This window comes from Manis pentadactyla, chromosome 11, assembly GCF_030020395.1.
Source record: "Manis pentadactyla isolate mManPen7 chromosome 11, mManPen7.hap1, whole genome shotgun sequence".
Taxonomy (NCBI): Eukaryota; Metazoa; Chordata; class Mammalia; order Pholidota; family Manidae; genus Manis; species Manis pentadactyla.
This window is the reverse complement of record NC_080029.1, coordinates 62,495,846-62,521,050: the sequence shown is the minus strand read 5'-3', so window position 1 is coordinate 62,521,050 and position 25,205 is coordinate 62,495,846. Positions and strand designations below refer to the sequence as shown.

Genomic DNA, 25,205 nt, shown 5'->3' with positions numbered 1-25,205 from the left:
ATAATGCCCAACATCACTAATCATCAGAGAAATGTAAATCAAAATGTCAATGACATATCACCTCATGCCTATTAAAAAGGCTATTATCAAAAAGACAAAAAATAACAAGTATTAATAAGGATGTGGAGAAAAGAGGATCCTCTTATACTCTTGGTAGGAATGTGAACTGGTACAGCCACTAAGGAAAACAGTTTGGAGTTTCCTAAAGAAATTAAAAATAAAACTATCATATCATTCAACAGTTCTACTTCTGGATATTTATCAAAGAAAGTGAAAACACCAATTCAAAAAGATGTATGCAACCCTATGTTCACTGCAACATTATTTACAATAGTTAAGATATGGAAACAAGTGTCTGTCAATGGATGAGTGGATAAAGAAGATGTGGTGTTTATTTACAATGTAATATTACTCAGTCATAAAAAAAGAATGAAATCTTGCCATTTGTAACAACATGGGTAGATCTTGAGGGTATTATGCAAAGTGAAATAAGTCAGAGAAAGACAAATGCTATATGATCTCATGTGTATGTGTAATCTAAAAAACAAAACAAACAAAACAAAATAAAACTCATAGATACAAACAACAGAATGGTGTTTGTCAAGGGGAAGGAGAGGATAGGGATGGGCAAAATAGGTGAAGGGGTCAAGAGGCACTAACTTCCTGTTATAAATAAGTCATAGGAATGTAGTATACAGCATGGTGACTATAGCCAATAATATTGTAATGCATAGTTAAAAGTTGCCAAGAGGGTAAATCTTAAAAGTTCTTATCATAGAAAAAGAAAAAAACATTTTTGTAATTTGTATGGTGATGGATGTTAATTGGACTTATTATGGTGATTTTTTTTTCATTGTACACAAATATCGATTCATTCTGTTGCACACCTGAAATTAATATAATGTTATGTCACTTATACCTTAATAAAAACAATTAAAAAATATGAATTCAAGTCAGTTTATGTTTATATTTACATCATTTAAAAATGATGGTAAGTTAAATATTCTTTATAATCAGGACGGCTACCTTAACAAACTCTTAAATATTTTTTGAGAGACTCCACATGTTGAGAAGATACAAAAAGAATTGATCCAATTTGAAGCAGAAGTTTTCCATGTCTCCTTTAGGTATCCCTGGGAGAAGTACCACAAGACAGGGAAGACAAACATGTTTTATATAGTGATGCTACACTGAATGAAAATTTTATTTATTTTTATATCCATTCTTGCATTTGGGTTCACAGATAATTATAGTAGATAAAAAGTACTAAAATTAAAAAGGAGGAGCACTAGCAATTCCATAGATCTTATGGGAAATGTTATGGCACTTAATCCAAAAGAAATTCTAAAATCAACAAACTTAATTTACTCATCATTTCTTTGTTCAATAAGTATTGGTCACATACAACCTAAGAAATAGGGAAAACTTATATTGATATTTACTGATTCTTTATTTGCAGTCTTTCATTTGGGAAGGTGGATTTCTTTGCTTTCAACTGTTTCATAAAACAACTTATGGATTCTTCTGTCTAATCATTCTTAAAAAATGAGTCCTCCTTTAAGGTTGTTTAATAACATTTTTTCCTAACGTACAAGCTATTGTGCTCCAGTGAACTTTGCCCTACTCTGATAGTGAATTGACCTTGATTTTATACAAACTACAGCCATTCATATTCTGTACCATACTTAAAGGAGAGAATCGTAGTACTGAAGATATTTTCATTAAAGACCATAATATTCCATTTATTTATTCACAGACTATATATTGAGTACTTTTTACATGCAAGTCACATACTGGGTCCTAGAGATGCAAAAATGGAGTCTTTTACCCTTAATGAAATTATAATGCAATAGAAAAAATTACAATATATTTATGGAAATTGACAGGCTAATTCTTGTCATGGAAATGCAAAATTTACATGGAAATGCAAAAGCCAATTCTAACTAAGGCAATTGTGATAAGGAGCAAAGTTAGAGAACTTATACTACTACATATCAAGATGTATGACAAAGCCATAGTAAAGACAATGTGATATTGGAATAAAGATAAAAAGATCAACGGGATAGAATTTAAAATCCACAGATAAATCTATGTATATAGGGTTATATTATTTATAACTAATGTAACTGGAAGAACAGTAAGGAAAGAAAAGTTTTTTCAATAAATAGTACTGGAACATTAGATATCTATATATGTAGGAAAATGAATCCTGACTCATACCACACTATATACAAAGATCAAGTCCAGATGGTTTGTATATCTAAACTTCAAAAGTAAAATAATTGTGAAACAATTACGTTAAAAAAAAAAACATAGAGATGATCTTCAGAAATTTAGGATAGACAAAAATTAAATGGTTCACAAGAGTACTACAAAAGAGAATGAAATGATAAATTAGGTTACATTAAATTTTAAAACATTTTTCATTGAAAGAACAATTCAGAGAGTGAAAAGGAAAGCCACAGGGTGGGAGAAGATATTTGTAATATGTGTATCACAAATGACTCCTATCCTAAATATGTATGTGTCTCTGAAAAGTCAGTGAGAAAAGTAAAGGGCAAAAAAGGCAGAAGACGTAACAGTCATTACATATGAGCTAGCATGTGAAAAAGTTCTCCAATTCACTAGCCACCATGAAAATACAAATTAAATCCACAATGCACTATCACAAAACATCCACACTGGAATGACTAAAACAAACACATACACACACACACATTACCAAGTGTTACTGAGGATGTGGAGCATCTAAAACTCGATTGTATCACTGAACTATGGTAAAACTACTTGGAAAAATTGGTAGGATCTGCTATAGCTGAATATACACATACTTTCTAGTAGAACAATTCCATTCTAGGAAGGTACCCGAAAGAAAGAGGTATGTGTATTGACATGTGTAAGAATGTTCATAAAGATAATACTTCAAACTAGAACATTAGAAGTAGATTGAATAAATTTAATAATTTAATATAATACTATAGTGCAATGAAAATCAATGAACTATAGCTACATAATACAAAATGGATAATCTCATATATATAATATTGAATTGAAGATAATTGATCCAAAAAATACATTTTGTACAATTCCATTTCAGTTAAGTTTACAAGAAGGCAAAATCAATCTAGGGTAGTAGATATTGAGATAGTGGTTATCCTTCTTGGGGAGGAAATAACAACTTGAAGGGAACCAAAGGGGTGCTGACTGTGTTCTGGGGTACCTATTTAGATACGTATGTGCACACTGTGAAAATTTGGTTAGGCTGAACATTCATGAGTTTTCCATTTTTTTGTGTGTATACTATGACTGAAAGTCACTTTAAAAATTACAGTATTGGAATTTCCAATTCTGGCTTTGATTTAGTCTTCCACCCTAAACTACTAAACCTCCCACCAAAAACAACTAGAAAACTGGACAAAATATGGAGCAGCTGTTTTCAGAAAATGGATAACCATTTTTTTTTTTGCTAAAAGAAGGGAAACAAATGAAGTTATCTGTATGATCATACCTGCATTCCTCCAGGAAAGAATCTCTAGACTGCAGTGTATGAAAAGGCAATCCAACCAAAGTACAGTGGTTTTGTTGAATTGAGGAGACAGAGATTAGAGCTCAATAAACCAAGACAGCTCTAATTTGAAAGACTGAATACTAGAAAGGAATATGCAGAGAAGCAGCTCTAATCTTTATGGGTATCCAATTGGTGTTTTGCTAAACTGTGGGACACAATATGCATAATAAAATTCTACAAGACTAGGCAAATAACTCTGAGGGAACTGGAGCTAAAATATTCTCAGAACTCACAAGGGCTGGGAGATAATCATATATTTGAAATAGGCAGAATAGAGAGATGTCACTTGAAGATACAGAGCATTCAGTTAGAGACTCCAGAAGGGGCACACCTTTACAGCAGGGCTAAACTAGCTCAAGAATAAAACATAAGATTCATCCTAAAAAACTTAAAAAATAGGCTTTGAAAGAATCAAGACGATCCACAAGTAAGAACTGCCTGAAAAACAAACTAGAAAGACTTTAAAGGAAAGCAGTGAAATCCAGACACTCAACAGTGTAACATTTACAATGTCTAGCATCCAATCAAAAGTAACAGAGATGGTGAAAACATGATCCATATTACCATCTGGTATTATTTTCTTACTGCCTATAGGACTTCCTTTAATATTTCTTTTAGCACGGTGGGAGTGGGAGGTTTGCAGGTAATTAATGCTCTCAAGAGTCCACAGAAACAGACCCAGAAATGACAGAGATGATGAATGTAACAGACCAAAAATTTAAAGCAGCTAGAGTAAATATTATCAAGGGTTTAAAGGAAAACTGTAAGTCATGTATTTAAGAAGGATAAAAAAAAATCCCAAAAAGAATAAAGAAAAAGAAAACTATTCAAAGGCAAATTATATTCAAATTGCTATAAAGGAATGAGAAAGAGAAAATCTTAAATGCAGCCACCAAAAAAAAAAGAGGAAAAAAAAAGGACATTTTGTACAGAAAAACAAAGATAAAAATAACAGAATTCTTATCAGAGGTTTATAAGCCAAAACTAATAGACAAACATATTTAAAGTACTGATAGGAAAATCATGACAACCTAGACTTCTACACGCAGAGGAAAAAATATTTTAATTACAAGAGCAAATCAAAGATTGTCTTTCATGCATAATTTGAGAGCATTAATTTCCTGTAAACCTCCCACCCACCCCTATGCTATAAGAAATATTAAAGGAAGTCCTATAGGCAGAAGGAAAATGATGTCAGATGGTAATATGGATCTACATAAGGAAAATAAAGAATATCAGAAATTATAAAATGTGTGAGCAAATTAAAATAATTTTTCTTATTTTTAAATTTATTTAACAACAAACAGACTGCTTAAAGCAGTCATGTATGACCTTTATTAAGTTGAGGGACATTTCTTTAACAACTTTTTTCAGCACTTTTATCAAGAAAGGGTATCAAAATTTGTCAAATGCTTTTTCTGCAACTATTGAGATTTTTATCCTTCATTCTGTTAATGTGATGTATCACATTTATTGTATTTCATATGTTGAACTATTGTTGCACCCCAGGGATAAATCCTTCTTGATCATGGTGTATGATACTTTTAATGTATTATTGAATTTGGTTTTTAGTATATTGTTAAGGACTTTTGCATCTGTGTTCATTGGCTTGTAATTTTCTTTTCTTGTACTGTCTTGGTCTGGCTTTGGATTAAATGAAATAAAGACACAAATAAATGGAAAGACATCTGATATTCATGAATTGGAAGACTTAACACTGTTAAAATGTCCATGTTACCCAAAGCAATCTACAGATTCAGTGCTATTCCCAACAAAATCCCAATGGCACTTTTTATAGAAATAGAAAAAACAATCCTAAAATTCATATGGAACAACAAAAGATCCAGAATTGCCAAAGTGATCTTTACAAAGAACAAAGCTGGAAGTATCATACAACCTGATTTCAAAATATATTACAAAGTTATAATAATTAAAACAGTATGGTATTGACATAAAGATAGACATTGACCAAAGGAAAAGAATTGAGAGGTCAGAAATAAGCCCTGTATATTCAATCAACAAATTTTCAACAAGGGTGCCAAGAATACACAATGGGGAAACAAATGGTGTTGGGAAAACTGGATATCTAAATGCAAAAGAATGAAATGGAACACTTATTTTACACCACACACAAAAATTAACTCAAATGAATTAAAGAGTTAAACACAAGACTTGAAACTGTAAAATAAAACATAGTGGAAAACCTTCATGATGTTGGTCTTGACAATGATTTCATGGATATGACACCAAAAGCACAGGCAATAAAAGCAAAAGTAGGTAAGTGGGACTACATCAAACTAAAAAGCTTCTGCACAGCCAAGGAACCATCAACAATGTAAAAAGGTAACCTACAGACAGGGAGAAATCTTTATAAACCATATATCTGATAAGGAGTTAATTTCCAAAATAAATATTTAACTCCCACAATTTGATAGCAAAAACACAAATAACCCATGGACAACAAATAAACATGAGAAAAGGACTTTGAATAGACATCTCCAAAGATGACATACAAATGGCCCACAGGTATCTGAAAAGGTATCAACAACTAAATATTAGGGAAATGCAGATAGAAACCATAATGAGATCTCACCTCCCATAATGAGATCTCACCTGTTAGGGTGGCTATTATGTATATAAAAAAAAGATAAAACATGTTAAAGTTGTGGTGAAATTGGATCCCTTGCATACTGTTGGTGGGAATGTAAAATGGGGCAGTAGCTATGGGAAACAGTATAGAAGCCTCTCAAAAAATTAAAAATAGAACTACCATTTGATCCAGAGATCCCAATTTTGAGTATATATCCAAAATAATTTAAATTGGGACCTTCAGGAGATATCTACACTCCCATATTCACTGCACCATTATTCACAAGATATGGAAATAACCTAAATGTCCAGCAACAGACAAATGAAAATAGAAAATAGAAAATGTAGTATTTACACACAATAACATATTATTCAGTCTTAAAAAAGGAAATCCTACCATTTGTGAGGACATGCATGGACCTGGAAGACATGTTTAGTGAAATAAATCAGTCACAGAAGAAAAATACTGCATGATCCACTTACACGAGGGATCTAAAACAATCAAACTTACAAAAGCAGAAAATAGAATGGTGCTTGTCAGGGAATGGGGGGGGAGGAGGAAATGAGGAGCTGCTCAATAGGCATAAAGTTTCAGTTATATTAAATGAGTAAGTTCTAGAGATCTGCTGTACAACACAGTGCCTATAGTTAAAAATGTGGCATTGTGCACTGAGTAGAGTTAGATCTACATTTAAGTGTTCTTAACATACAAACATACACACAAAAGAACACTAGGAAATTTCTGGAGGTGATGGATTTGTTTATTATACTGACTGTGGTGATCATATCATGGGTATATGTATATGTCCACAATCATCAAACTGTATACATTAAATGTGCAGTTTTTTATATGTCAATTAAAACCACATAAAGTTATAAAAAAAGATGTATAGCTAATGAGGTGATAAAGATGACAAAATGCAACAGTAAAAAATGCTTAAACCAAAAGAATGCAAGAATAGAGATAGGGGCACAAATAAAAGTGGAACAAAAAGAAAACAACCAGCAGAATAGTAATCTTCAATCCAACTATATCAATAATTACATTAAATGTGAAAGATTTAAGCCATATTACATGGTAGAGATTGTCCAATTAAATCAAATAAAAAACTAAGCTCTAATTATATGCTGTCTAGTAGAAATCCACTTTAACTATAAAAACACTGATAGGCTAAAAGGCTAAAAGTACTATATTGTGCAAACACTACTAAAAATACAGAAATAGTGATGTTAATATTAGACCATGTAGACTTCATAATAAAGAATATAACCAGAAAGAGACATTTTATAATGACCAGATGGTATATTAATGAAAATCCTACAATCTTTTTTCATATTTTAGTGATTACATATCTTATTATTAATGAAAAGCTAATTTTTAAAAATAGAAACAAATGTAGACTTGTAGATTCTTAATTTCAAATTTGTACTGCTTTCTGGTATCAATTTTTTTCCATTTTCTCCTTCATGCAGGAAAAAAAATAGAAAAAACTATTTTGGGGAACATACTTCGATTTCAAAGAATCTTGTTGTCTCAATACCATATATTCTCAAATCTCTCTTGCACTACATCCTTTCATACTTCATAAGCCAGTGGTTTGGGACATAAAAAAGAAAGAAAAGTAAAAACAAAATTGATGTTTTCAAATCACTTGTGATTTGCTCACAAACATTGTGTTTTAGCATTCTAGCGGTGTTTTGGTGGATTTAAAGACTGGCTTGCTCTGTAACGCTACTAAGAAAGTTTCTCTTGGCTTTTAAATCTAATCTCTGATGCTGTGTAATATTCTTTCTTTCCCAAAAAATATTTTTTGGATTCTACTTTCCTTAAGGAACATCATATTTTTAGTTCCTTTAGCATATATATTTTAAAAAAAGAGATACAATACTTTGTGCAGGAACTTATCTTTTCCCTTCATTTATAGAGCAATGTTTCAAAGGGTAGTTCATGCTGCATTTCTCAGTTGAATTATTTTGTATGTTAGGATGAATATAAAACAAAACTTGGAGTTGCATTAACCAGTTCATTCAATAAGATGTTTCCTTTATTTATACCCCTAGATCATTTTTATTAATGAAGGCAGAAAGATAATTTAGAAACTTGGATAATAACCTAGGACTTTTATAGGATTCTTATAAAGTATGTACATATAATATTAAAGAAAATGAATGTTTGAAAAAAACCCACAATAATCTTAAATGTAGACAAAGCTAATAACAGAGCTTCAAAACATAAGGCAATGACAGACATGAAAATAGAAATAGACAAATTCACAAATACAGTTTTTAGTTGAAGACAAAATCAGTAAGTTGTAGAAGAGTTGAATAACATCAACCAACTTGACCATTTATGAAACCCTCCACTCAGCAACTGCAGAACATCATTCTTTTTGTTATAATTTATTTTTTGTTATAATAAATATAATTAATAACATCTTTATTTGAAACATTAATTTTGCCAAAATAAAGTCAAAAAAATTATAACAATTTAGTATATAAAAATGATAGCTACTCTATCACAATTTGGTAAAATTTAATACTCCCTATTTCTTCACATATTTTTAGAGTTAATGGCTTTGAAAATCAGGCTAGATGGTGAAACTTACTCTATTCACTACATTCTTTCAAATCTACATAAGGCATTTAAAAAATAGACCATATGCTGGGCCATAAAACTAGTTTAAATAAATTCAGTGAAATGAAAAAATGTTCTGTGACTATAACTGAGTTAAATGAAAAATCAATAATAGATAAATACCTGGAAAATCCCTAATTATTTGGAAATTAAAGAACACAATTCAAAATAACCCATGTCACAAAGAAGAAATCATAACAGAAGTTAGAAAGTATTTTTAGCTGAATAACAACAAAAACACAACATATCAAAATTTGACCTTAGGGTGGGCAACAGTTTCTTAGCTGGGACACAAATTGCATTAACCAGAAAAGGAGAAAAACATGATAAATTTAAACAAAGACTTTTGAGAGTGTGCAAAGAAAGAAGAACCTTGGAGGAGGAAGAAGATAAATGAGTAGAGGTACGTGGGACCCTAGGATTTCTTAATGACACCTCAGAGGCCCAGAAGCACTCAGAACTCTCTAGGGATACAGGTAGAATGACATTTATCTTAAGATACCAAAAAAAAACAAGAGATCAGGTAAAAGAGACAGCAGAGAGGGAGGGCAACATACATAAGGAAACTGACTAAAATCAGTATGTGAAAGAGCATCTAGGTGAGGACCAGCTCAATGGATTTGGAAGAGATCATTACCCAGAACGCTGGCTCCTACAGTACTTTGAGTATTGGACTACATTAGCACTTGTAAATTAAGTATTTTGGAATACTTTCTTAATCTTCGTATGCCCCCCCCCAAAACAATGAACTGTAAAAACTATCTGCTGTTTCCGGGTGAATCTAAAGAGAGCATTTATGTAATAATTCTACATCACTGAAAAGTTATAATAATCAAGCCTTTGTAGAATATGTCACATTTCTTCATTTTGGCTTTACAGGTATTTCGTAGGTTGTATTGACTCCACTGATGATAAAAAAAAACTAATCAAATCACTGAATTCATGAAACAAAATTTTAGATATCTGAACAGATCTGAAAATTTTAGATATATTCAATAAATCTTTACCTAGTTCAACCCAGAGGTGACCTGAACCTATACGTTATACTTATTCTCTCTTCCAAGGGTCACCTGTATGTGGGGAATTCTGGAGACCAAAACGTGAAGGGACAGAGGGGCTTCTCTTCTGTTTTGTTTTCCTGACAAGAACTTGAGGATACTGCCAGGTCTACGGCAGGGCCGCACCATCCCCAGGGGAGTCCACAGCAATAGCACACCTTTGAAACTTTTTACTGAGTCCCTCATTTTACTCGATATAAATTCTGTTGTTACCTCTATCGATGGTCAGGAAATAGGCAACTATGCTAATCTGGAAAGCCAGCCCAATTTATAGTTGGTGAGGGAAAAACTTCGACTTTTAAAGCAAACTCATTCTATCCACAGTGCCCTTGTCTAATCCAGGCATAGAAATAGCAGTTACCGCTGACTGGAATCAAGTTTTGTACCTGTCCCCAAAGATCAGAATAATAAAATATCTGCTCTAGAGTGTCTGAAATCACAGCCAACAGCTAATAGCCTCTGCAGTTGAATACGAGCAACTACTTGGTAAAAAAAACCTTCCTATTCCCTTTACTGTGTTTAAACCAGCCTTCATTAGGAATTCTTGGTACCTAGCATATAACTTGAGGCAAGGGAAGCTCAGGCACTGAAACTGATTTCTTAATGACACCTCAGAGGCCCAGAAGCATTAAGGCTGACTTCCTAAAGCATCTAATCTTTCCCAGGGAGAGGTTTTCTCTCCTGATATAGTCTGGCTCATTATGACAACACTGACTTGATACCCTTATCTTTAAAACAACTCAGAATAATTCATAAATTCTGGCAACAGTCACAACATAAGAATTTATAATAGTCACATGTGAAAAATAAGCAGGAACTCTAAAGAGGACTAATTTACTTAAGGAATAATGCTAGACACATTAAATGTGATAGTTTTGTATTTAAATAAAATGTGATTAATTTGATTGCCATTTATTTTGTTTTTTGCCAGATTTCAATCAAGTTTTATGACAGGATTAAGCTTCTAAGTAGAGTGTTTTGTTTTGTTTTAAATAATGGAAGCACTTTTTCCAAACTTTACCATGGTTAACTAATGGGAGGTTCATGTTCTATATTATAATCTGTGTTTATCCTCAGATGTATTTATCCACAATGCATGCACTTTTAGTTCTGGGTTAGAATGAGTAAGTATGTGTATTGCAGACTCTCATTAATTCATAACAGCTTAAATTGTGATTTTTATTTGGCATCCTACTGTGGAACCCAGTAGAGAATGCTGAAATGCTCAGCTAAACATTTTCAAATCCGTGACTCTCCATCTGGTTACTCAATCAGAAGAAAACCCTTGCAAAGAAAACCCTCTTCCTAAAATGTACCTCATTTTCCTGGCTAAGAATCATTCTGGAGAAAAGTGAACAGTTTACCTAGTTGTTCAAGAAGTTTATTTGCAGGAAAAACTAACACTATAAATATCAACAGCACTTACAGGGAAGTGAAGAAAGAATGCCCTCATTCTGCATAATGGCAGGCTTGTTAAAAATAACTATGTAGAAAATGGAACTGTTGCATTTATTATTTTGAAACATTCTTTGAAAACTTCAAGTCAACATAAAGCAATCTCATGACTCTACTGACATACAAAAAAGAGCTACATTAATATCACCATGTTTTATAGAACGTTCAAAATTATGGTAATTTAGTACTTAGCACCATGTAAGGTCTCCATAAAAAACAAATTGAAAAGAAATTCTGCTATAAACAAGAAAGCATATACTGAGGGTCTTGGAAAAAAGTAAATTACTCTACCTAACATGATGCCTAGTGGTCTGTAATAAATATTTGTCAAAAGAATAGTGGACTGTCCCATTAACAGTTCATGGGAATTTTGTTCCTAACAAAAAGAGAATTAGATTCACACATTAAGTAGTTTTTAACAGGGCCTTTTATAGAGATATCCTATTTGAGTTAACGATATTTTTAATGTGCTTTTCATTGCTCTAGTTCATTGGCTATACCTGACTTGGAGAAGAATGGGAAAAGTAAACAGTTATTATTTATTTATTCTTAAAAGCTAAGTCTGTTTCCAACTAGAGAATATTAGATAAAGAGAAGTTTTTTGTGTGTGTGATCATGGAAAAGTGAAAGGTATTGTACTGGTTATACGTAGAAGGTTTGGATATAATGTTAAATAGAATAAACATGTAGATACTGGATGTTGGGAAACAACTTTGTTTTTAAATGAAAAGTGGTTCTATAATGATTCTATCATTAGGAATCAGAAAAAGTATTTTTAAGGAGAAACGGCAAAAGTCACTTTAATTCCCTCAAAAGAATTATGACAAGTAGTAATATAGCTTTTCTCCAAGATAGCTACCATGAATTCTTTCCTTCCATGCAGGGGCAACCATTCCTCCTTTGAGAGCTACAGTCTATTCTCTCACATTCTTGAAAATGGGCTGCTCTATAACTACTTGGATGGATAGAATATGACATTTTTGACTTCCAAGATTAGGTTATAAGAAGACTTGTAGCTTCCACCTGGTCTCTTAGAAGACTCACTCTGGGGAAGCCAACCACCACATAAGAAGTCCAGCTGCCCCAAGAAAGCCATGCTGTGGGGAAACCCAAGGTGGCCACATGGAGAAGCTTACTGAGAACAAAATGTCCAACCAACCATTAAAGTCTGGCACCAAACATGTGAATTAAGAAGCCTCAGGTGGTTCTAGCCTCAACTGCATCTAGCTGTACCTTAACTGAGAATTGCTTTGCCAAGTCCACTCCCCCAAGAAACAGGAGACATATCAGTAAGTTGTTTTAAGTCATTGATTTTGGGGAGCTGAAGAACACTACAGAAAATCAACATGAGTCAAAGTTTCAGAATAATGTTTAACATTCTTCTATTGCTAAATTTTTTTTAAACCATTGAGATTTTAGAATAATATAAGGTAGGAACCTAAACTAATAGTCTATTCTACAAGTTGCTAAAATCAGAAAACTGGGGTTAATGGCAAACTTTCTCCTTCCATTTTGTCCTCTCATCCAATCAATCACAGAGTTCTCCAGTCTATCTTCTTAATATCACTAGATTCTATCTGCTCCTCCTCACCCACGTTGCCACTGCCTTATATCAAATTTGAACTTCTTGTTTTAAATCGCACAACCAGTATCCCTTCCTTTAGACCATCTAATCCCTGTTCTATCATATATAACCGAACTCTGCATCCATTCTTCACACCACTACCATAATATTCTTTTCACAGCAAATTCAGGCCTTTCATCTTTCTACCTAAAATCCTTCAATGACTCAATAACCGTTATAATGAAGTTTAAATTCTATCTAACATGAGGTCCTTCATGATCTAGCATCCTTCTAGCTCCCAAATCAACCTCCACCATACCCCTCCCCGCATGTCCATCTAACCGTATCAGACTTCTTGCAGCTTTTTGAGGGAGTTACGTACCTCAGGATTGGCTTTCCCAGAGTATTCTTCTCAAAGCACCCATCCTTCTGCTCAAAAGATAGTATTTCATTTTAAGCTCAAAATCACCTCTTCTACAAAGGCTTCCCTAACTGGTTCATCTAATTCTGATGCCTTTCTTCTGGGCTCCAAAGGACTCATTTGCTTTTTTACTTGTTAGTTCAATGTACCTTGAGTTAATTTCTGAGCCAGGGAGGCTGACATCGTGCCTGACAAATATTAGCCCCCTCAGTTAATATTCCTTGAAGGAATAAATTGACTACTGGAAGCAAGGATATTTGCATTTATGTAATGAAAAATCGTAAGTATCACTTCCAACTGTGAGCAGGCAGTTAGTTCTCTGAGGAGGAGCATGCAATTCAAATTAGAGGGAAGTGCGAAGCCTCTCAAAGGAGGTCACCTTAGCAAGGATAAAGATAGCTTGCCAACGTAGGTTGCAGGAATGTCCTAGGAGAAGGGAAAGGCTTTGTAAAGGTGTAGAGATAAGACAGAAAGAGGAAGACCTCAGGGAGCATGAACAGATAAGTGTGGCAAATGCTACATATTCTGAAGAACAGCATGTGAGCTTGATAAGATGGGCAGAAGCCAGAAGAGAGAAGCTCTGAGAAGGACATTATACTCTGTTGTGTAGGCAATGGAGAGCCATTAAAATATTTTAAGTGGAAGAGAAATATTGGGGTTACATATTAGAAAGCTGAAGTGTAGAAAACTAACTAAAGGAGAGATAGAAAGCAGAGAGGAGCAGTTAGGATCTCATGCAGTAATTCAGGTAAATTCAAAAGACGTGGATGTAGAATTGACAGGCTTTGTTAACTGACAGGACATAACGGGAAGAGCAACCAGAATACCTCTCAAAATTTTGCACTGTGTCCTTTTGTGGTTGCTGATGACAAATAAAAAAATAATTAATTAATTTTCAAGGATTTTGAGTATTTAATCCTGTAATTTGAGCTAACTGGAGACATTTTGTAGTACGAGGAGCATCGTCTGAAAGAAATGATTCTGACACTGATGTCCACTTACTGTGAAATAGTCTTGAAATACAACTCTTGGATTATACCAGGGCTCCTCTGTGTGATCCCAAAAAGTCATTGAAACTTGCTGCACCTCAGTCTGGCAAATACTTGCATACAAATAAGAAAAAAAATATGCCTCCCAGATAATTCAATGAAGCAATTCAAAAGTGAATTTGTGTGGCAATTTCTGTTCCCTAAAGGGAAAATGAAGTACTACCTCCATTTCCTCTTTGATTAAAATTTTTTAAAAAACAAGGCTGAAATGATTTCAAATGGCCCTTTCAGCTCTAAAGATCAATAACTCCGTCAGTCAGAACACTTGGGTGGAACTACATTCTACCCAGATCAGTGGCTGATCCTCAACAAGTACCAAGGGATTTACAGTGGAGATAGGTTGTCCTATTTAAGCACTTCGTGCTGAGTGAAGTAGTACTTCCTTTTGTCTTAATAGTCTTCTGTACTTTATTGTGCTACTTTTTCCTGAGTTGTTTTCATTTATTTAACAAATATTTATTGAGTGCCTACTATGTGGCAAGCACCACATGAGGTGCTGGAGAAACAAAATTAAATGACACACTCTCCCTTTTGTTGCATTTCTAAACTGTAAACCATACTGAAGCCAAAATACATCATCTTATAAAGTAATATTTATCATGTACATGATCCTGCTCTAGGAACCATGCCAGGCTACCCCATTAAACTTGATGGGCCTGAGAACAGTAAAACTATACTCTGTATAATGTATTTATAGTATAGAGCAAGGCAACAAGGTCCCCTGAGAAGAGAAGGCAGGAAAACTGAAAAATTATCATGAGTGCACTTGGAACTCATAGTAACATTCACAAATTCCCTGACCACTTTGTGACTCCACTTCTTTACCTATAAAATGGAGATAACAAGGCCTACTTCTAATGTTCCTCACAGGATATTATGAGGATTAAATAAGTAAAAGTACATTAAGTACTTTGAGTTTTAAAATAAAGTATTAAACAAATATTAGGTATTGTTGTTTGGTAGCATTACAAAAATCACATTAAAGTCAAAAGCCTTACTGCAGTTATTCTAATGGAAGTTTAAATCCCAAGATGAAAGCAGGTTAAGTTGAATGACTAAAATTAGGACACACCCCTAATCAGATCTAGTTAGAAACTATAATTAAAACTGGAAATAGCTGCATGCCTGAAAGATGATGGTTCCTTACCCAGGACAGAACTTCTAAGATGTCCAGATTGTGTCTGTAAACTTGGCAAGGCAGGCATGAGCCCCACTTGGGTTGACCACTCTTGGATTTTAAAAATGAATCCTCAAACAAAATCATGAATCCAAAGAGATATGTGCACCCCTACATTTACTGCAGCATTATTTACAACAGCCAAGTTATGGAAGTCACCCAAGTGTCCACTGATAGATGAATGGATTAAGAAGATGTAGTACATATATACAATGGAATTTTATTCAGCTATAAAAAAAATCTTGTCATTTGCGAAATGGGTAGACCTAGTGGGTATTATGCTAAGGGAAATAAGTCAGACAGAGAAAGACAAATACCATATGATTTCACTTACAGGGGGAATCTAAAAAATAAAACAAATGAATAAACAAGACAAATAAAACAGAAATAGACTCATAAACACAGAGAACAAACTGGTGATTGTCACAGGGGAGGAGTTGTGTAGGGAGGGGATGGGTAAAGTAGATGAGGGGCATTAAAAGGTACAGACTTCCAGTTAGACAATAAATAAGTCACAAGGGTGAACAGCATGGGGAATATAGTTAATAATATTGTGAACTTTGTATGGTGATGGATGGTAACTACCATTATGGTAGTGAGCATTTAGTAATGTATGTAACTGTCAAATCACTGTGTTGTACTCCTGAAACTAATATTATACATCAACTACAGTTCAATAAGAATTAATTAATTGATCGATTAAAGATGGCTTTTCATCTGGTTGCAACTTTCAGAAAGAAACTTTACTTGGTAGGGATCACGCCTTCCCTGAAGGTTGTGCTACCAGCTCTCTTGTGCCAGAACAGGGACGCTTTCCCACCAGGGTGTTCAATGCATGTCAGCTTCAACAGTAGATCCATTTGTTAATCTTCAGAGGTTGACTGTAATGAAATTCATTTGTTTCTGCTCAAAAACTTTACATAGGTTTTGTTTAAACATTCTGTTATAAAATATCCAGGCCCTCAAAGAAGATAATTTCTTATGAAATTTTTCTTGCTAAGCTACTAAAAGCGAAAGCAGATACGAACACCAGAGAAGCTAAATCAATAAGCCTTCTACTCCCTGCCGCATCTCTAAACTCAGCAAGAGGAATTAGGACACTGTTTAGTCCCCTCCTGGAGTCCCAGGATGGAAAGCTTCCTTATCAGGGAAATAACAGACGTAGTCATACCATGGTATTACTTTCTCTTTCTGCTTCTGCACTGTAGAGGAGAGGATAAAAGAGAGCAGAGTAGGGTTCTCTTTTCTTTTTATTTTTTCACCTTACTTATAACAATTTGTCTTTTAGTTACCAAAAGAGGAAATGAAGAGTAGAGATGGATGAGGAGATTTTTGGATCCCAAGAATTTAGCACCATAAGGTCCTCTGATTCTAAGCATGGCTGAGAGTTGAAAGCCAATCTGGACATACAGGGAGAATGGATAAAGGAAAAAGATAAGTTAGAAAATACCAAACTTTAACTAGATTTTTTAAGTTCCAAAATAGTGCTTTTAAAAACCCACATTTGGTTAAACTCAAGTTGTTTTAGAAAGAAGCTAATTTGAAGAACAAGTGGAAATTACATTTTTATTAATATTTTAGGACTCAAGTAGAGAATCACCCTTGGAATCTCAGGCAAAGCATATGCCTTTTTTCTACTGATTATAATCCAGGCGACCTCATACACTTTTTTTGAAAGGTAAATAAATCTCTTTAGAAAGGTGAATCTCTGTTATTAAAGTATTTAAGCAAAAGCAAGAGCACAAATTCTAATAAGTTACATGACTTTTTGAGAAACACATTTCAGAGTCTTGAAATTCTTAGACTCAAATTGCTCCTTACCCCAAATGTATATCTATTTTATCTTGGGAGATAAAAAAAAATTATAAGTATGTCATCCCTTGGGGATTAACTCTTCATTTATATTAAAGCTATAAATCACCAGCTACCAACCACTGACTGAAATTAATGATCCTGGTTCCTATGCCATTTCCACTTAACTTCCAACTCTCCAGGACTTATGGGGTGAAAAGAATGTGGTAGAACTCTGCTTTTAGTTTATAAAATACACTTGTTAAAATTCTCACTCTTGCTTTCTAATTAGATTTACACACACACATACACACACAGTAGAGGAGTTAAGATTTTACAACTTTTTATATGTATTGTGTCTTTTATCCCCAAAACTTGTTCAAGATATATTTATTAAGCACCTACTATGTTTTCTATGGACTATTTCCATCTTATCAGCCTTGCTTTTTCACTTTTCTGAGTTTCATGCCACAAGATACTTCAAGCAACCTACCCACCACTATCCGTGCCAGGTAAATGAATGAACAAACAAACAAACAAATATCCAGCAGCTAAAAGCTTGTGATTCTTCATCTTTTTCCTGTGAGCCATCATCAGGGCTCTCGGTAATACTATCAGTATATTTTAAATGGGGAGGATCATTCAAAAGATTCTAGAAAGCTCTCAATCCAATCTAAATTCCAATAGTTCCACTGCCACTTTCAAACAACCTTTCAGGATCCTAAAACCTTGGACTAGTACAGATTTTCTAAGTGTTGCCCACACAATATCCAGGATGCTATTCTGGCTAAACCCTTAATGGTCCATAGGAATCTCCTAAAAGGATAATTTTGAATCATAATTAAATATTTTCATCCCTCACAGGTCTCCATTTCAACTTACTGTGGTATGGAGTAAGCTGTGGCCAGGCAGGGGGCTGACCCAGAGCTTGACAGGAGAGGACCCCCTGTCCCTCAACCTGAATCTAATATGGTAACTGCCTGGAAAGCATTCCCTCACCTGGACTGTTGAAAGATGATGTCACTGTGTACACTGTGATTCCCTTTCTACACTGGCCCTGAGAAGCACATTATTTTTTAGGACAAGCAAGTTCATAAGGGAGCCACTGAATATGTACATTCATCATGACTTTTTATTGGAACAGACCCACATTATTTAATTATTGTCATTATTTAACATCTGATTGATTAGATGGTTTACTCGAAGTTTTCCCCACTGCCATCTCCTAGAATATATCAGACTGTAACATATTTGAAACAGAATAACATACTGTTTGCAAATCTAGCAAAGAAACCTGGAAGTGGGGGGTCACCCTTCAAGTACTATCATGATAAATGTTACTTAAATCTAATCCTGAGATTCTGCCAAAAAAAATGAAGTACAGTCATAGATTTTTTCATCTCCTTGATTTTAAATGTCAGAGTGTCCCTAAAATAACATGTTTATAAGTTTTTCTTTTAGAAGACTAATATATTTGGATCGTTTACTTTAAAAGGCCATCTTACAGAGTCTTAGAAATTTAAAGAGTAGAATTCTGCATGGTGGGAATGTCAAGGAAGAAACAACTTGTTTCTAAATGATAGAATTGTTCCTCCAGGGTATATTATTCCACATTTCCCTCAGCTACTGGTCCTGAGTTTTTAAAAATCTATCAGTGCTATCAGTTTTGCAAACCACACGCCAACAATTGTAGAAGTTGAGAGAACCCCATTAGGAGAAATCAATCCTACTCAGGCTAAAGACACTTGCATTTGCATTTCTTCCAAGCTGAATCACAAACAGTCCACACCCATCATGATCCCTCTTCAAATAATTTCTTCATTTACCTGCGCAGCCCTTCCTGAAAGTTAGGCACGGGCTTGACTGGATGAGCTATTATCTCATTAGGATTGCTGAAGGATCCAAAGAGACTGGAATGCTTTTCATGAGTCCCCTCCTACAGCCCCTCTCCGTTTCCCTTACCCTAGACACCTTTCCGACTGTTTGCCTTTTCTCAGTTTCTGTGTTTCTTAAGGCAGATAGATAAGCCCTGTAAATGATCACTACCACCTTGCATTAGCTTTCAAAGCCACTGACAATTTTTCCATGTTTGGTAACTGATGTGTGAGAGAAGTGTTGACAATGTAAAGTGATCACTAAATCACAGACTAGAACTTCTCAGAATAAATGGAAATAACCCAAAGTCTCTCTGGGAACCATTTCCTAAGGATTGCACCCACAGATCTGTTCAAAGTACATGTGAATTGGAAGGCAAGATCTATTTTCATTCTTCTTTAATCAGTAAGAATAACAAGAACAGTGATTCTTAGTGGGGTGTTTTTTTGTTTCAATATGGAAATTTAAAAATGAATTTTATTTTTCCACTTTTCCCTTTTAGGTTATCCAGAGGAAAATTATGTAATTTCTCAATTTGATATCCTAGAAGAATTACAAACTTTGATTTTCATTGAGAAACATAAATTGCTTACACAGGGGAGACCAAACCATAATGCTAGCCCCTCATCCTGCTGCACATGTATTCATGCTGCTCAAGGTTCATTTATAATAGTGTAACTGGAGGTACAAGGACACAACCACGACTCTTTTGATGACACAACATCGACAGATAAATATTACATTTCAGCTCCAGAAACAAAAGAAAAAAATAAGGCAGGAGAGTTTACTAAATATTTGCTTCCTTTAAAAATACGCTAAGTTTTCTTTTGCTGGCTGATTGAATGCCTGTCCCTGAACAAAATCCGGCAGTCGCATGGTCGAAACTCTGTGTCTAACTAAACTGGAGTGATGCTGGAGGCACACTGCCCCACATGGTCCCACATTGTCCTGGGCTCCAGGAAAGGATAAGGCCCATGAAACGTCCCCAAAAGTGTTGTGTCACTTGGGTTCCTTTGGAGTTGACAGGTGTTCCCTTCTAAAGGACACCAGACTAAGTTAAGAATGCTAACACAAAGTACAGGGTAAAATGAAAATGCTTTTTGCTTAACCATATTAAAAAACCAATGGAGATTTGGGGCAGCAGGGTAGAGTGTGACAATGGTTGCCTGTGGTCAGGGGCTGCCCGTTGGCAACAAGCATGTGATGTGCACAGTGTAAAGGGCTGCACTCACTTCTCTGACTTTTGCAACACCTCCCTCTGCCACTGCTCAAGGTGAAGGAAATACGGAGTTGGGGAGTAGGCAACGAGGACACCATAGCAACGTAATTGGGGAGCATGAAGGAAAATGCTAGGAGAAAGTAACAGGGCCGAGAGAGGACAGACTATTATAGATAAGGTACTCTATCAAATGGAAAAAGAACTAGCCATTCAAAGAGTCAGAAAAGCAATCTAGGCAGAGAGCACAGCAAATAGAAAGGCCACAAGCTAGAAAAAAAACAGAAAATGCTCAAAATCTCATGGCCCTGAGGAAAAGGGTTTTTTGTTTTTGTTTTGATTGGGTTTCTCATGGATAGCTGAGAATAAAGAAACAAGTATATAATAAAACAAGTATAGGTTAACCAAATGTGCTTACTTTTAAAAATCATCTATTATTTTAAACATTTTCCAGAAGAACACCTTTTAATTAATTAATTTATTTACCTGGCCGGGACAAAACAAAGTTCGGCTTGTTTTTTCCATTGAGAGCTCGGGAAAATGGTGTGACAAGACCTGAGAAGTCTCCATTTTCACTCTTGACTGAGATTGTTTTCTCAAACATACCCCCTGAAAGCATGTTGTTAAGCTAAACACCGATTCCCCACTGTTGCACCTTTCTTATCTTTCTTAGAGAAGCCTTCTCCCAGCAACACCTAGACTTTGATCAGGTGTTTGATACTGTTTGCAAATCTAGCAAAGATTTGCAAAAACTGACCCACGGGTGCCAGGGCAGACAGCGCAGGTCTGACCAAGGCTCCCAGGAGTCTAGAGACCTGGGACTCTAATCAGGGGGGCTAACTGATGCCGAATGACACAGCTCTTTACCAGGGAAAGACCACTTTTGCGTGGCAGGGCAAAGTGCTTCTTGAGGTGGTCAAGCTGTGGACAGTGTCAGGAACAGCAGGGTCGGAATCTGTGGCACCTCCAGGTTACCCCCTTCTTACTCCCTTTTTCTAAGTCTGCATCCCACTAAGCCTTTGTCTACATGTGGGATCAAACAGGCTTTCTTCTGCTTGGTTGATTTTGTTTTTCAATACATAATAACAAATGATTGCCAAATGATCAACTGGATCACTGCAGAACCAACCCAGTTTCATCACCAAGATCACAACTGGTTATTTTACCCCTTTTAATGACCAAATAGGATCGATCATGAGGATATTTTGATTCCTTAGTGATAAGTTAACTTTATAAACTTCTAAAAAAGAGCCTGGTGAAAACAGTCAAGGTGGGTTATGCATATATAGTTATGGCTTATATGATGAGTAAAACACAAATTTATAAATAAACACATCAGAAAGCTGTTTTTCTCATTGCATCATTGAAATAGATCAACCTGCAATATAGTTAGGTTTGACTCTCCCAGGCTTAGATAATAGTCATTTGCTACTTTTAGCTTGTGTTTCTGGAAAGTTTTATTAAAACCAAATTTCTGCAAATTAAACCATTTTAAATAACAGAATTTCCTACTTAAATTATGAATCTGTTTGAAAGGTCCCTTTAAACATGTGTCTGGGGTACAGTTCCTATTTCATATAACAGATTTTGCCTAATAGTGAGGTTTTGTTGGCAAAAATTCTGTGTTTCTCAGATAATTTATAACAATTTTTAGGAAACCTACATTTGTGGTCAGATTCATTTATGGAAAAACACAAGAAAGCAAGGTCTTTCTGTTAAAAAGAAGTGGGGCAGGGTTGGGGCAGCTTGGTTTTCCTAATCCAATAAGTTGGAAGCAGAAGGGAAGAATGTAAATAGGAGTTCTCTATCATGCACGTTTCCTTTTGTGAGGGGTTTGACTGCTGTGTGATTGAAAAGAATATATTCACGTCCACTGCTTGTTAAGACAGCATTTTTGTTAAATGGCTCTGTAAAGTGCATGTGACTTATATCCCTCTTTTTCCTACCCATGATCTTGTTGTCCACCTAAATCTTTTTGACACACCATCTCCAGGTTACCTGGAGCTTTGTCGAATCTCCCAGAACCCAATCCCTCTCCTTTCTCACATCTTCACAACAATCTGCCTTGTGGCTCCACGCGATGAAGAAGGCTTTTTTAAAAAGTGTATTTTATGTCACAAAGATCAATGGATTCTTTAAGGAGAAAGTATTTGATATTCATATATATATATATATATATATATATATATATATATATATGTACATAAGTTATATACATATGGTTCTACTTACGTTTTATTAATCTCACAAAATGGAACAAAATGGATTCAGAAGACAAGGGTGGGGGGGTTGTTAAAGAATCAGCACGATTAGCAACACCGAAGGAGCAAAGTCTTAAATGAATGAATAGAAAACATGGACAATTTCAGCCACTGAGAATGTGAACTGTAAGAAATAAGGAAATCCAATGTCTGATTATTTTGCATTTCTTTTTTATGTTCAGCGGCCTTTTATGACTCAGATTTTCCTACAGAGATCTGTGTCACCATTAGCATTCTATAATTTTTAAGAAGACTTAAAAAACCACCTATGCTATGTATACACTTACTTCCCACCTAGTTTCATAGAAAGGGAATCTAAGAAAATATATTCTAAAATGCTTATTGCAAACGTTCTATAATTATACTTAAGTTTGGTCAACTTTAAAAACTATCAGCATTCTCTTTGAATTAATATGTTAAAATGTTATTTTCCCACACAACTATGCTAGTTGGGAGTTGCAAAAAAACAAAATTGCTTTCAAAACACTGACATTTTTTTCATTTGGTTTCTTCCATATTTTAAGGAATGAACTACATTAATTTCAAGTTTTTAGTAAAATTTTCTCTCAAAATAAAAAGAGAAATGTACTAATATGAGTGTTGGTTGGGATTTTTTAAAACAGTTGAGTTATAAACCAAAACTCCTACCACCAGGAGTTTATGGTGGAAATGACAGCATTTTAACTATAAAGGCATGAGTGGTGTCCTTTTACAGACGCCTAAATCAAACACAGAAAAAAGTGATATGTTGCCAGGACATACAATGTATTTTCCTTTAATTACCATACATAATTAATAGCCTGAACTTTTGTATTTTTTTTTTTAAGAAAAGAAATCACAAAGTTGCAAGCAACTCAATTACATAAATCTTCCCATGCAACATATCAAAAACAACAAATTTAATCATTTTGTGGTCTGGGTTGAATTCAACAGTGAAAACTTTTTATTGAACTTCATTGCAACAAAGAATTTCAGACTTACAGATGACCATCTTTGAAATCAGATAGAACTCTAGCCATACTATGATTTTCTGATACTGAAAATGAACAAAGTACAGAATACAGTATTCCAACCAGGATTTGGGCTGATCTGAGAAACCTGAGAAAAGTACTGTGAAGGAATTACAGATATAGAATGACTGGATAGGTCATTTGATCTTGCTTCTGAGACCAAATTTAAAAACCTCTGTTTCAGATTAAACAGCACTTCATTGCTTTCCTTTTTTTTTTCTTAACACAAAAATACTTCTACAGATTAAAAGAATGGAAGTAATAAAATTATGCAGTATGTATTACTGGTATGTATTATATCTACATAGGTCCAAAAGATTCCTGGAACTTAAATAATCCAAGCTTTTCTCAAAATATTGAAGCTAAGTATCGAACCAAACTCTGGGAGCACACAGTGGTCTTTTCTACAACATGTGTGATCGGTAAGAGCAGCGATCCTGTCCTATAATACACTATAAAGCAGAGGGAAAAAAATCGTCTCACATTTTTAGAAATCAAGCTATCTCATTAGCCTAAATACACAGCGTAGGCAGTCAACATTTTTTGACTTTCATTATCTTCAAACATCATGTTACACAAAATTGTACAGAGAACGTTTTGACAATATGTTTGATATTTTAAAAATATTATTTGATATTTAAAAAATATGATGACAACAATAGTATCGACTGTGGCTTTAACTTACTTTAAAAATAATGACAACAAATTTGAAATTCATACAGTTTTGACGCAGATCTTGAATCATATAGTTTCCACCATTTAAATAAATGCTTTTAACACATGAACATGGGTTTTGATGGCATTTTCTGGATTTGATGGGTTTTGATTATTTCTAGGTGGAAGATCTGTGGCATCTCTTTAGTTATGACATGGAATATTTTTGCTGCGTTTTCTTATATAACTTGGAATATACAAAACTCAGTGTAACTACGCTTTTGGTCACAGAATAATTTTACATGCTATTCTTCATTAGTATTCAAAATATCAACTGCTGATTATTTAAAAATTCAAGTTTTTATTTAAAAACAAAATTAAAAATAAATGTTTGGGAGTAGGTGAAGAATACAGTGCTTAAATATATAATTTAGAGGGGTTGTAACACACATAGACTATATCAAGTAAGACAGGGCAAACCAGGAGTATTATCTTCATTTTGAAATGTATAAGAATATTTTCAATAAATTTTAAACACAATGAGATGAAGCAAACAAATGATACATAAAATTACATATACAATGCTGAAGGAGGAATAACTATATTAAGTTGAAAAATTAACTCTTGAATAACAAAACTGGTAAACAGCTAAAATTTTATTCTTATTACTTAAGATATACACTAGAAATACACCATCCCATTTACACTTGTTTATATTACACAGTTGTTTAATTTTCAGTTATTTTGGTTATTTTGACTGTTATTCATTCTTTCACAATTGAGCTTAAAAGGAAGAGTTTGGACTAAATATAAAGATCTTGCTGTCTGTAATGACTTAAATTCATCATACCTTGAATAGTTCTTGAAACTGAAATTCTTAAG

General features: G+C 34.3%; 1 protein-coding gene across 2 annotated transcripts in view; it reads right to left on the bottom strand.

The window, feature by feature from the left end:
• The window catches only part of SLC25A21 (solute carrier family 25 member 21), a 474,204-nt gene that overhangs the window by 234,652 nt on the left and 214,347 nt on the right, over nucleotides 1-25,205 (bottom strand). The window lies entirely within an intron of this gene.